Source organism: Protopterus annectens, chromosome 4.part0, assembly GCF_019279795.1.
Source record: "Protopterus annectens isolate FY-2018-M chromosome 4.part0, PAN1.0, whole genome shotgun sequence".
Taxonomy (NCBI): domain Eukaryota; kingdom Metazoa; phylum Chordata; order Ceratodontiformes; family Protopteridae; genus Protopterus; species Protopterus annectens.
Window position 1 is genome coordinate 73,750,684 of NC_056733.1, and position 12,580 is coordinate 73,763,263.

Below are 12,580 nucleotides of genomic sequence, written 5' to 3' on the forward strand. Positions count from 1 at the left end.
ACAACTGCATCTTGAAGCGACATATGCAGATCTTTTAACTTGTAAACTGGCAGCAGCTGTCCGGGACAGTTCATATTTTTTCTTTTCTGTCCAGCCGAAGCTGCACACATTTGACTAGGCACCCGGGAAGGGCATACAGTGTTTCATCCTTGGAAGACATCACACTTTCACAAGAGGCGTTCCCCACCCTCAGTGGTCTTGTCCCTCCCTTGTAGCACAAGCTGTGGTCTTTTCGATTTCCAGTAGGGAGATTGCACCACCCAGAGTGCCTGAGGCTCATTCCTATTCCATTGTGAGAAGCAAGAGGTTAATAGCATTGCCTTTCTGTCCCTCCCTGCCTTGCTGCTTCTGTACCAATGCCATTAATAGAACCCCAGTTGTCTGGGTTGCAGTAAAGACTATCCATCTGCATCATGGAGCCAGGCAGATATTTCAGCATTTGTTACTTATTATACTGATCCATTGAAGAAGCTTTGATATGCGGTGCTGCTGCTGCTGGGGGTTGTAATGTGCGGCTTGAATTTCTGAAGTGCAGCAACTATGGCTAAAGATGAACAGAAGCAGAACACTGGTTAAGGTTTGAACATTGCTTTATAGAGCTGCTCATTACACTTTCACATGTGATACTCAGTGAAATTCAGTAGCTGTGTTCCTTTTAATTTCATTACATTTGACAGTGAAATACTACAGTTAAAGTAGTGCCCTACCAGCACTGCCACCCCCACCCAGTATTGATGGATGGTCATAATTATGATCAGTGGTGCAGTAGCCTAAGCTATATGGGTTATATCCTGCATAGGATGTAACAGCCGGCCAGCTTACAAAGCTTCAAGGCGCTTTCCACATATTCAAACCATTAGCCAGCCCGAGCTGAGTAGACTAAAAATCAGGTTTGGGAGCTAAGCCCTTCAGAGCTTTCTTGCCATTGAGAAGAATGCTCTTCTGCAGGTTTTCAAGGATCAGCAGTTGGCTACGATTGTTGTATTGCTGGACAGTTACGTCCCCTTAGGGAGGGACCTTCCACTTCACTTATTTGTCTTAAATGCTTAATTTTTCTGAAAAAGTACTTTTAAGCTGGGAAAAAGTTTTTTGTTGACTGTGTCTTGACTTTAATGTACTTTTAAATGGGAGCACACCTTTTACTTTTGTGTCAAAAGCTGTTAAAAGTTGTTTAAAAACTTTTTTCTTGTGGTGAAACTGTTATTTGACTTTTGGGGCTGCAGAAATTGACTTTTTAGCTACTAAGCTTCTCCAGGAATCAAGCATCATTTTCAGCTTGACCATGGAAAAATGTTCCAATTCCTTAGCTGGACCTTCTTCCAGTCGCAATAAAAAGATTGTTAGGCAGCCTTTGCCACCACAGCAGGCTGTCAATTTGCCTGATCCACAGATGGTGTTGTGGCCAGAACTGGTTCCTCAGATCCTTTCAGTTTAGTCCCTACAGCCACCATAAAACAAGAGTTAGACACATCTACTGTGGCTGCTGGTGTTCCCTAGTGGGGCAGGGTGAGCCACTCTTGTCAGTCGTGAGAGAAAGGGCTGAGAAAATGCCCTTGCTTCGGCAGAATGTTGCACCCTTTCCTGGGGAGGTGGTTACTGGCAATACTAGGTATGTGTCTTCAAAAATTCCACATCAAAAAGAGACATAAAAATAAACATTTATCTTCTCCTGTATTGATTACTGTGGACAGGAATAATTTGTCAGACTTAGCTTGGGGTCTTATGAAAGCTTTTGACCCCCTCTTAGAAAGCTGTTTCTGGTTATAGAAAAAGGATTCCTGTTTTCCTGAAGAGATTTAAGAGATTGAAACTGTAGGGGAATGTACAGGGAAAGATGCAGTTTCTGATTTAAGTTCTGAAGAGAGTGAGGTATGTGATTCTCACTGTGAGGAATTCATTTTCTCAGACTATTTACAGGATGAACGAGTGATTTCAGTGAAAAAATACTGAGATTTCTCAGTTCTTAGAAAATATGATTTGTTACACCTGGAATTTCCAGAACATTCACATCTCCCTTATGTTTTGTCTGCTCTGAAAATTTTTCTCACAGCCTGCAAATTCCCTTGCAGTCAGCCTGCTGCCCCTAAAAAAGTAAAGTTCCTTATTCATTCAGGTTTTTATACACCAGTCCCAGGCCTTACCTAACAGCTGTTGCTTTAGTAAACCCTGCTGCTATGTAATCCCTTTCCTTCTGACTAGGATAAGAAGGCACTTGACAAGTTTTGGGGGGAAAAAGTATATGCTTGTGCAGCATTGATTTTTTTAGAATTCTAAACTGTCAGGTTCATATGTTGAAGTTTATGTTGGCTAGTAGTGAAAGTATGAGGAATGTTTTGGCATCAGTTTCCTCGTGTGAGGAAAAATCCGCTTTGTGTAATTTATAGATCTGATGTCTATTTCATTATGCATCACGAATGTGTCTTCGGATCCATTCTCATATCCAACTCTGCCATTTCTTCCAGACATACGATCCGAGCCTCAAACTCCTCCCTGTCCCATAATGCCTCACTCCCCTTCAAACCCTCAGATCTCATTTCCTACCTTCCAGCACAGATACGATTCCAAGCCTCCTTTCACCTAAGTAAAAAATTTCCTTTTGTTTCTATAATCTTATTAGGTTTTTCTCTCCTAGTTAATTTATAGCCTTTTTGAATCTGTATTGTTAACCTCCCCTCCCTTTTAAGGTATTTTTCCTGTCAATTAGCATTTTCGCTGGCGTTAGGGTCCTTTCCAGCCTTCCGCCTCTCCCTTCTATTTCCCTCTTTCTCTTTCTCTATATTGAAAAAAAAAAAAAAAAAAACTTTCCCTGTGACTTTTAGTTTGTAATTAGTGTATAACTTGTAGTGTGCATGTGTGAGTTGTGCTTGTGTGTGTGCTATTTCTCTAGCATCTCCGACAAGCATGACAAACCCTCTGGCTTTAAGAGGTGTACCTCTTGTAGGCATAAGATCCCCCAATTGGATGCCCACAAGAGGTGCATGTATTGCATGGGTCCGGGGCACTTGCAGATTGCCATACATTATCTGCTTGGCTTTCAATCCCCAGGCCTTTGCTGACTAGTACAATTAACTTTTATCTTGAGAGGTCTTCTCCCAGCTTCTGGAGCCCAGAACTCTGTCCCGAAGAAACATGCTCTCTCTCTTACTCCTGGGGACAACAGCTTCTGCTCCTGAAAAGCACAGGAGGCTGTCAGATCCATCATCCTCTGATCCCTTCTGCTCTCACTTCTCTCTGGATCTGAGAAGACCCTGTGATCCAGTGGAACCAGCATCGGTTAAGCCAGCCTCTCTGCCAGACCCTCAGACATTGGGTCCGAGCAGTCAGTCGAAACCTGTGGAGACCATATGAATCCACAGCTCTTCTTCTCCAGAGCAGACTCTGGGTCAGACTCGCCAGGAATGTAAGTCCCGGAGCCGTACTCTGCAATGGAGTAAATATCCCTCAAATGTCCAGACCTTCTGGCCCAGCATGTTGCCAGTTAGATTGACCCATTACTCTGTTTCCTCTAGATCCTCTCTGCTGTCCCACTCTGATATGGATCGGATGATGATGAGTTTTATGAAAGCCCAGATCCAGCTGGGGATCTTGCCTTCTCTAACCAATGCTGGATCCGTGAGAACTCCTAACCAGATACCGCAACTTCCTCCTCCGATCTGATCTTCGGCTTCAGAACTGCAGGACCTAACACTCCCAAGTGAACAAATGTCGACGGTGGAATATCCCTTTCCTCGACTCCGACATTGTCCTTGACCAGCTCGGCCCCGATTCCTTCAGAGCGGGCCCCAGATCTGAGATGTCAGGGCCTGGTCCTCAGGGTTGGTGTCAGCTCCGACCTTTGCAGAGCCATCCCTTCCTCTGGAGGCCTTGGTCTTCGACAGCTTGGGGCCATTGCTTTCTGGAGGTGTCTGATCTGGAATGACCTTGTTCTTCTCCCCTTGGTGACTTCGGCTCCTGAGTCGGGGGGGCAGGCTCTCTTTGCATCATCGGCCTTCCATGTGGTAGACAGGGCATTCTCTACACCTCAAGACACAGTCCCTTGTCTGCCAGACCCTATCCAATCCCCTGCAGATCAGAGTTTTTCTCCCATCCGTCTAATCCATTGTCAGCCCCTCCAGCCTACCCCTCAGCAAGGCATCCCCCTGTCTTCCAAGTCCTCCCCCGAGTACCCAGCGGAGGAGTTTTCTCGGAAGTGTCCATGCAAGAGGAAGCACCTAGACACCCTTTTGGAGTCATTGACAGAAGGCACTGATTTTGATGAAGGGGAAGGATCCCCCGATCTCCACTTGATGATATTTAATTTGTGGATATTTTAGGAATCCTGAAGTAAAAGGGTGACTGCTCCTCCCAACCCCCTTGCTCAGAGGAGCCAGTATTCCTGGTGGTATTTGGTACAGGACCATCTACATCGTGGGTGAACCCCCCCCCCCCAGCAGACCAGCTCATTAACCTTATCGCCCACCGGGCTTGGAAGGAGCCTTACACCATGGAGCCAATTCCCAAATGGGAATGGGAAGACAAATATCTTAGTAACCCTAAGGATTGCCCTTTTTGGAGTAAAGGTGCCCCAGTTGATGCCATTGTGGTGTCAGCAGCCACCAAGCAGCAGCTTGCCAAACAGAGCTCCACTGTTCACCCCTTCCCCCAAACAAGGAGTCTCAGGGTTTGGACAGGCCTGTGAAGCTCATGTATGCCTCAGCCACTTTTACATTGAGAGCATTGAATTACCTGGCACACTGCACACACCTTCAGAGAGATTTGATTAAGGAAATCTCTACTTTTCTGATGCAGTCGCTGCCTGAGGAGGACCTTAAAACGTTTTCCCCCTAGCTGACCACTGTGGGCTCCATTGCTAACTCCTCAATGAGGTTAATCTCCCATGCTGCAGAAGGAACCTCACAAGTGGTTGGTTCAGGCATAGCCCTCAGGAGACATGCCTGGATAAGACTGTGCAGGTTTGCAGACCCCTTTACGGCGTCGTTCATTAACGCACCCTTTGACGGTTCCTCCTTGTATGGGCCATCAGTAAGGGAGACTCTTACACACAGTGAACAGGAAGGCAAGACCTTATCTCCTGTAGGAAACAAGTTTTCTTCCCCTAATGGACCTTCTCCAGGAGCCAATGGAGTGGGAAGAAGATGTGGTTCTGTAAGTCCCAAGGGTCTTTTCCTAATTCGTAATATGAACCCTCTTCTGGAGGCAGAGGGAGAGGATTCAGTTGTAGACGCTGCCCCAGAGGGAGAGGGGTCCACAAAACCAGGGCTTCAGGGAACTTTTCTCTGACAGGCCTTTTCAGGGCTCCTGAAAGGCTGCACAGTTATCCTTCTGTGGAGTCAGTCAGGGGCAGACTTTCGTTACACCCAGAAGCCTGGACAAACATAACAGAATATACCTGGGTGTTGAATATAATTTCCAGAGGTTACTATATTCCTTTTTCCCTTCCTCCTCCCAGTTCCGAGAAGTATTTCCCTGACATGCCACCCAGTCAGAGGGAGAGTGCCCTTCTGAAAGTTCAAATACTTCTAGATGGAAGAGTCATCTAGCAGGTCCCAACCAAACAACTAGGATGTGGAACTTACTCATGTCTCTTTTTGGTGCCAAAGAAGACAGGGGACCTTTAACCCATCTTGGATCTGAGCAGTCTGACTTTATTCATAAAGAAGTCTAAGTTCCACATGGTTGTGGTACAGTCCATTGTGCCGCTTCTGCGCAAGGATGACTGGACGTGCTCTTTAGATCTCCAGGAAGTATACTATCTTAGCAAAATAGGCACTCCAGGAGATATCTGCGCTTCAGACTGGGGACCAGTTATTAGCAATTCAGAGCACTGCCCTTTGGCCTCACCAGTGCTCTCCCGGTGTTCACCAAATGCATGGCAGTGGTTGCAGCTCACCTCTGTCTGCAACGATTCCAGGTGTTTCTTTACCTGTACGATTGGCTCCTTACGGTACTCAGACGGCATCAACTACTTCAGGCTGTTCAGGTTATGTTGTGCCTGTTCCTTTGCCTGGGAATCACAGTGAACACGGCGAAATTTTAAGATGACTCCTGTACAGGATATTAAATTCATAGGGATGCAGTTGAACACTATCACACAGATAGCAGCCCTGCCTCCCCAGAAAATAAGATCCTTGAGATTGTAGGTTCAGCTTTTGGTAGACACCCCGACTCCACCAGTTTGACTGGTCCTCATGGCCTTAGGATCCATGTCAGCTGCCATTTTTCTAGTGCCCCTAGCCAGGTTCTTTATGCAAGCTTGGACCGAACCACAAAAGGAGGGGGAGTATCCATATTCATCAAAGATACCCACACCTCCAGGTTAGTGGCACTGCACGAAGGATCAGAGACCATCCATGTGCAACTAACAGTGGGCAAAGCTGCCTTTCAGTTTGTAGCCTGCTACAGACCACCCTCCCAAACTCAGGAACCCCACTCAGCTTTCCTGAGAACACTGGAGAATATGAAGGTCTCTCCAAACACCATCATATTGGGTGGCTTCAACAACCCAAACATAAAGTGGGAGCACTACTCAAGCCCCAACACCCTTGCCCAACGCTTCCTAGAATTTATAAACTCAAATGCTATGGAACAACTGGTCACCACTCCCACAAGAGGGGAAAATATATTGGACCTGATCATCACCAACATGGGGGACTCTATGTTCCATACCAGAGGTATACCCCTCATTGGTAAGATCTGACCATAAATTAATCTCACTGGACATCCATATCCTGTCCCCACCCCCAGCCAAGGAAACCACGGTGAAGAACTTCTCAAAAGCAAACTTCACACTTCTCAAAACAAGGGTGGAATCCTTCAAAGCCCCCGGACCAGTGGAAAATACGGCCCAAACCACAGAATCGTTTACAAACGCATTCTATGGACACCTACAGGAATGCATGGATTGTGCTATCCCAAATAAAACCAAGACTCACTCCTCCAAAGTCAGGAGACCTGTCTGGTGGACCCCAGCCATAAATAAGCTATACAACAGAAGGAGGAAGCTACTACATGATAGAGCAAAATCCCAAAAAGGGAAGGCATCTCTGATCAGTACTAGCAAGAAACTATGATCCCTCATAAAATTATCTAAGGCCAGCTTCGAAAGAAAAATTGCACAAGACGCTAAAGGTAATCACAAGGCCTTCTTTATTTATGTCAGGAACCTGGGTGGCAACTCCCAGATATGCTCTGAGATCGTGCAAAATGACAAAAAATACACTGAACCCACAGACATTGCCAACATCCTGGCAGACAGGTTCAGTGCAAACTTCTCCCCCCCACAAAAAGAGCAAATGTCTATCCCAACAGAGTGTAGCCTCCCTGACATCACAGATGCACAGGTGAGAGCTGCCCTCTCCAAAGTGAAAAACACAGCATCAATGGGACCGGACGGTGTCCCGGGCTGCGTCTTACATGAGCTCCAAGAAGAACTGAACCCTCACATAAAGTCACTGTTCAATCTCAGCCTTACTACAGGATATGTACCCAAGGAATGGCGTACAGCAACAGTGGTCCCGCTCCACAAAGGTGGTGCCACAACGGACCCCGGAAACTATCGCCCTATAAGCCTGACTAGCCTGGTCTGCAAAGCTATGGAGCATATCATCATGGAACTCATAAACAAAGACATTGGGAACCTCCAAACACTGGATCCTACCCAATTCGGCTTTGTTAAGGGCAGATCTTGCCTCTTGAACCTGGTCAACTTCTTTGAAACAGTCACCAAGGCCATAGATGAAGGGAAGATAGTCCACATGTAACCAGGAAGTAGGTTCGGTTGCAATAAAGGCTGTCTTCCCCAATATATAGTTCATTAAAACACCTCCAATAACTCCACCATAAATGTAGTACTTGTAGCAATAATTACCATCGATGGCTCAAAACGAATAAGTTCTTTTATTGTAACACAGTCCAATATAAAACAGTCCAATATAACACACAGTGAAAGAATGGATTTAGCACTTTCTTCTCCCACCGGAGACCTCTTCAGAATCAATAAATCTTGTTCATATCACTCCTTTTATATTAAAAACTGTCATTGTCAACAATTAGTTCCAATTATATAATTAATCAATCAAGTAATGAATGAGTAATAATGAATGAGTAATAGAAGTCCTAGGCTGGCTGTAGAATTCGTAATGAAGATATTTTTCTTTTGTATTGTATACGGGAAAGTTACAAAAAGGTACAATACCTTTAAACATACAGGAATATAATTAATATGAAAAAATAGTATCCTAGACATTTTATTAATACACGCACAGACACTGGGTAAAAAAACTTTTTATATAAAAAAAACTTTTTATATAAAATTCCATGAACTATTCCATAAAATATTTTTTACATAACCTAAAGCAGATGTCACTACTTCCCACCCTAAAACAAATATTGTCTATTTAATATTTATCTATTTAATATCATAATGTACTTAATCAAATGCATATGCTTACAAAAAATGTTCGTGTATATATAAAAAATATAGATATAAATATATATTAAATACATAAATAAATAAATAAACCTCCTATGTAAAAATATATATGTTATTGAATGTATAAAATGTATAAAAATATATATGTGTATATCAAAAGAATATGTATTAAATAATGTATATAAATATAATATAAAATTACTATATATAATTTTTATATTGTACATAAATTATTTATATATATGGTACTTTGAACTTCAGTAATCTAAAAACCTGGACAAATTCCCAAAAATCATAGGAAAAAACTTCTCTTAAAATTGATTAAAGTTGAATTTAAAATTTATTTCTTTTTGGATCATCAGATAATATTTTGAGAGCTGGTGTAATGGAGACATGATCATTCAAACCCTTACCATAGCATGCATCCATTTTCAACTGCCAAATCATTTCTCTATATTCTAACATAGTCTCCCAATCACCACCTCTTTCAAAATTTTCCACTTCTTCTAATACCCGAAATTTAAAATTAGCTTGCTGACATGTAAGGGAATGTCTATAGAGGGCATTATTCTCATCTTTTCTATTAATATCCCTGATGTGTTCATATATTCTCTTCCTCAAGTGTCTTTCCATTTTTCCTATATAGAATCCCCAGCAATATTTACAATATGCTATATAAACAACTCCTTTGGTATAACAACTACTATATTTCCTTGCTTTCAAAGTCGTACCTAAACTCGGAATCCACAATACTTTCTCACCCACTATAAAGGGGCATTGTGGACATCTACCACATCTAAAAGTACCCCTTCTATTGGATACAACCTCTCCTATCTCTGAATATTTATTTTTCTCAAAAATATTCTTCAAGTTCTGATTCCTTCTATAACTATATGTCAGCTTATTTTGAAAGACTGTTACTCTAGTGGGCATTGTCCTAAATACCTCCCATGTATCGTTAATACATTTCTTAAGCCATTTTATACCCTTATAATAGGTTAAGGTTAAATATGGTATAGTTGTCTTCTTGTTCAAAGTAATACTACTACCATTATCAACTTTCTTTTTGTTTGTTTCATCCTGCTTATATAGTAGGGGTATATAGCTAGTATCCCATTTTTCAATTACATATTCTTTAACTGCTTGGGTTAAGTCTAAAGGATAACCTCTCTGTTGAAACATTTTTTGTACATTATCTACTTCCCAAAGGAAATCTTCCCTCTCCGATGTCATCCTCGCTGCCCTAATCATTTGTCCCTTTACTATGTTTTTCTTTAGTAAGCTAGGGTGATCGCTATCAAAATGTAAATAAGTGTTAGAATGGTGTTTCTTTCTATATACACTAGATTTATATTTTTTAGTGTTAGAATTTTTTTGTAATTTTATGTCCAGGTAATTTATTTTGTGCGTATTAATTTCATGTGTGAACCTTAAAAAAGTAGTACTATTGTTAATATACAAAATTAAATCATCAATTACTGCATCTAGTCCATCCCACAATATAAATATATCATCTCGGAATTGGTAGTAGCTTTTTACATGTTTAAAAAATTCACATTCAAATAAGTAATGTTTCTCCCAATACAGCATAACAATGTTCGCATATAAAGGGGCACAGGCCGAACCCATAGCAACACCATGTTTTTGGTGGTAAAAATCCCCCTGAAAAAATATATAATTGTTTTTAATACTATCTCCATACCCTCCAACACCAATTTAAATTCATCATTTGTTAACAAATTCATATCTAGTACCATTTGTTCAAACCAGTCCATACCCACCAAATGTGGTATGACAGAAAACAAGTCTTGAACGTCAACTGTGATGAATATACTTTCATCACTATATGGGTCTTCACCAATTTTTTGTAAAAAAATCCCACGAATCAACCAAAATGTGAGGATATTTGATGTAATAATTCTTTAAATTGGTGTCCACATATATAGTAAAAGGTTGAGTTTTTGATCCCTGTGATGAAACAATAGGCCTCATCGGAGGGTTAGAAATATTTTTATGGGTCTTTGGAATACCAAATATAGCTGGAATTACCGGTTTCTTTACCTTCAAAAAATTATACAAATCAATGTCAATAAGGCCTTGCAGTAAATTATCTTCTATAACATAATCAATTTTCCTGTAGGATATATTTATTTCATTCTTAGAAACTGGTGTATAGCTACTATCATTATTTAATATGTCTAACATTCTATTAGTGTAGTCCACACAGCCTGTCTGGACCTCGCAAAAGCCTTCGACACAATACCCCACTCGGGCATCATAAATAAGCTCACCAGCTTAAATATCAAACCCTATGTCACAAGATGGGTTGCAAACTGGCCCAGGGATAGAACCCACATGGTCAGAATTGCCAGTGCCATGTCAGACTCTAAACCAGTTACAAGTGGCATCCCACAAGGCTCAGTCCTGGGACCTCTCTTGTTCTGTATATATTTCTCTGAGGTACAGGCTAACATGAGAGGACTATGGCTGACCAAGTTCGCAGATGACTGCAAACTGGGTGCCATAATCGATTCGCTGACTGACACAAGCATCCTCCAAAAGGGTCTCACAGAGACAGATAACTGGTGCCAGAGCCATGACCTAAAGCTAAATGCCAAAAAGTGCATAGTCATCCCCTTTGGGAAAATCAAAGTGCCCACAAATTACCACATAGGTGGTAATCCATTAAGTACGGAAGAAATAGTTAGGGATTTGGGGACCCAAGTAGATAGCAATCTCTCCTTTGACCATCACGTTGCCAAAGTGGTTAGAAAGACCTTCTATATAGCCCACCTTATCACGAAAGGGTTCACATCTAGATCAAGAGAGGTCATTGTGCCCCTCTACTCATCACTCATCAGGCCCATAATTGAATACAGTCCCCATTTGGGATGTACCTTACCCGACACCTGCAGCAACTGGAAAGACCCCAAAAGTACCTCACCAAGAGGATCAAGGGACTCAAACAGATGCCCTACGCAGTTAGGCTAAAGAAACTCCAGCTCTACTCAGTTGCTTACCGCCTACTCAGAGGCGATCTGGGCCTGACGCATAAAGCCATGTCCAAACCAGAATTAATGGACATGCTCCACCTCAGGAAATCCAAATCCCTTAGAGCTTACATGCTTCAGGGACTTAAACCTCAGCACAGAAATAAATAGGACATGCTGGAGGGACAGATTCATATCCCAGAGGCTCCCCTCACTCTGGAACAAAATCCCAATCCATGTTAGGCAGAGCCCCTCAATGACCCTCTTCAAGAGAAATCTTGACGAGTGGATGGGAGATCGTAGGTTTACCCCTGGGATCTCTTCTGTGTCCCTACTAGACAGAGGCACAGTAAACTAACCTTAAAAGGGCTATCTTCTGTGACCTACTATACAGAGGCACAGTCAACTAAACTAAAAGGGTGGCAAAAGCCAAACACACTCTGGCTAGGCTTATAAATGCCCTAGGGCAGATAGCCTAGTATCAACCTATGAACCTATAAGCTCTGCAATAGACCCAAGGGGTACAGTGGTCTATTCGGTGCCATCCGTTGTGAACCCCAATCAGGCTGACACCAATGTGCAGATGTCATCTGCAGTGGTGGAGCCTTACAGATGACCTCCATCTCAGCAGACCTTTCATCTTTCCCCCTACTATGGCCACGGTGACCATGAATGCCTCCCTGTTGGGAGGGGGTTATTTTCAGAGAAAGATAGTCCAAGGCATGTGGTCCATGACAGAGACCAAATTGCACATAAATGTACTGGAGATGAGGGCGGTCGTTCTCATGTTGTAAGTCTTTCAGACTGCCTTCTTCTGGGGACAATTGCAATTTTGACAGACAACATGTCAGTGGTTTGGTACATCAACAAACGGGGGGAACCCATTCATACCCATTGTGCAGGGAAGCCATAAGGGTTTGGGAATGGGCAAATTCTTCAAACCACTTTCTCATTGCAACACACATCCCAGGGGAGTCCAATGTTCTTGCAGACAGACTGAGCAGATCAATCTCAAGTCCACACGAGTGGCCCCTGAACCTGTCAGTAGTGAATCTAATATTCAGCTGTTGGGGCCAGCCTTACAGCGATCTCTTTGCCTCTCCCATAAAGAATATATGCAGCAAGTGCTTCACTCTGATCCCCCTTTGGGGGAGTCACC

The 12,580-nt window shown here is 42.7% G+C and overlaps 1 protein-coding gene across 1 annotated transcript in view; it reads left to right on the plus strand.

Annotated features, from left to right (window-relative positions):
- Positions 1-12,580, plus strand: part of PRPSAP1 (phosphoribosyl pyrophosphate synthetase associated protein 1) — a 785,329-nt gene that overhangs the window by 552,758 nt on the left and 219,991 nt on the right. The window lies entirely within an intron of this gene.